The sequence below is a fragment of the Molossus molossus genome, unplaced genomic scaffold (genome assembly GCF_014108415.1).
Source record: "Molossus molossus isolate mMolMol1 unplaced genomic scaffold, mMolMol1.p scaffold_m16_p_17, whole genome shotgun sequence".
In the NCBI taxonomy this organism is placed as follows: domain Eukaryota; kingdom Metazoa; phylum Chordata; class Mammalia; order Chiroptera; family Molossidae; genus Molossus; species Molossus molossus.
The window spans coordinates 50,326,448-50,328,984 of NW_023425352.1; positions in this window are offsets into that span (position 1 = coordinate 50,326,448).

Below are 2,537 nucleotides of genomic sequence, written 5' to 3' on the forward strand. Positions count from 1 at the left end.
AAACCACAACTGAGGTACATTCCCTTGGCCGGAATCGAACCCGCAACTCTGGTCCACGGGCCAATGCTCTACCGCTGAGCCAAACTGGCCAGGGTGCTTAGGAAATTTTTTAAAGACAAACTATGTAGTTATTTTAAGTTATTGCTTTGAAGGAACTGGAGAAATTGATATAGTTGCTGGCCAGATAACTCTCTTGAGTTCTCAAATATTACTTCCCTGAGAAACCTCTGCACGATCCAGGAATTTTAGAGTGGCATTGTCTTCTCCCCTTAATTCCTAGAAATTCTGGACTGGGAATCTCAGGGAATAAACTATGATGATAAGTTCAACTACATTGCTTATCTTGTTTTTATTTAATTATTTTGAATAATTAAACTCTAGGACCTGGTTTCTCTGATTTAGTCGAGTCTTTATAGTAACTGCCTTTTAACTGACCCCCTTGCAGTAAGGAGCTTAGATAGCCAACTCAGCTGATTCTTGAGGCAATGCCCTTTATCTGTTTGGGCATCAGTTCCATCTATGAATCGACTGGATGTCCTCTGTTCTCAGAAATTCTCTTGGCTTTTATTCCTTGATCCACTCGTCAGTGTCACCACATTTCCTCCTGTTCCTCGTGGCTTCCTGTCAAGCCACGGATGTAGGGGAAGGTGTTTGATGACAGAGAACTCATGTGCCTTGTAGATTACAATGTATTCGATTCTGGTTTTGCTCTAACAGCATATTTTGATAACAACCAAAACATTTCACAGTTTGGGTAGAAATGGGTACTTTATCAAGCAGATTAAAAGGACACAGTACCTGTCCTTTATTAAAACCCTGAGTGGATTAGCCTAAAAGGAAAATAATCAGGCCTAAATCAAGAGTAAGGGGGATGATTATTGGATATTTCACTTTATGCAACTTAATTTTAAGGAAAGCATGGCTATGGCTGTTTCAATAAATGAAGCTCAAGTTTCTTCTGGATCCTAGATTTCAAATTATATTTATAAATGTGTAATTCAGCTACTGCTTGCTTAAAATGGGGCTAGCCTGGGGAATGTTGTCATTTTTACGTTTTCTATGGAGAAAATATTTTCCAATTTATGAAATCAATGAACCTTTAAAATACAGCCCATTTTTACATTAGAATTATCTGTGCAGTGGTTTCTTTACAATTGTACATAAAATGTTTTTACTACAAAATTGAGTTAATGTATAAAGTACTACTTTATGCCATAATAAAGGTATTAGTACTTTTTTATGTTTTTGGTGACTTTTTTCCTAAAATTGAAAATAGCTTGAAAATTTTATTTTGAAAATAGATGATGGGTGTAAAAATTCAAACATAGGAGAAAAAAGTAACTAATAGTCACCCCATATCAGTTTTGTGAATTGCTGTTCCCCCCTCAACACGTTGTGCACACTTTTCTGTAAGTGTAGCCCTAGACATTTTGATAACTGGTATCTCACTGTATATTTGACCAGGACTCTGTAGATGGCCATGTTGGTTATTTGTAAGTTTTTACTATTATAAACAACCTACAATGAGTGTCCTTGTAGAAATCTTTGCTTATTTGTCTTGTCTATTTAGGATAAGTTTTCTAAAAGAATTTCAGGGTCAAAGTGAATGTGTATTCAATTTTGGTGCAAGTTGTCGCCAAAGCAGTACCAGTTTCCAGTCCCACCTTACAACGAATGAGAGAGCCTGTTTCCCCACAGCAATGGAGCCCTGGATTTTGGCTAGCTTTTGTCAGTTTGTTAGGTACAAAATGACATTGTATTTACATATATACATATACGTACACACAATCTATATATATTTATGCCTGGGTTGTGGGTTCGATACCGAGTAGGGGGCGTGCAGAAGGCAGCCAACTGATGTTTCTGTTACATTGATGTTTCTGTTTGTCCCTTTCTCTCTCTAAAAAAATCAATTAAAATTTATAATATATATATATATATATATATATATATATATATATATATTAGAGAGAAAAGTAGAGGGAGAGAAAAACATCGATGAGACATCAATTGGCTGGCTGCCTCCTGCATACCCCCCACCAGGGATGGAGCCTACATCTGGGAAGTGTGCTCTGACCAGGAATCCGACCTGGCCACCCCTTGGTGCCTGGAAAGACGCTCAACCACTGAGCCACACTGGTCAGGGCTTGTATCTTATTTTCTTCTTTATTTATTTTTAAAGAGAGGAAGGGAGAAGGAGAGATGGAAACATCGACAAGAGAGAACATCAATTGGCTGCCTCCTGCATGCCCCCTGTTGGGGATCGGGCCCACAACCTAGGCATGTGCCTTGACCAGGAATTGAGCCGGTGACCTCTTGCTGCATGGGTCAGTGCTCAACCACTGTCCAACACTGGCCAGGCAGGGCTTGTATCATTTTTATTTGCATCTTTTAATTGAATGAGAGATAATATCTCCCATTTATTCACCACTTGCATTAAAAAATTACCCTATATATTTGTCTTTTTTTCTACTGGGAACTGCCTCTTGTTAAGTTCTTTATTAGTAGTGAATGTATCATATAGCAAATACTTTTTT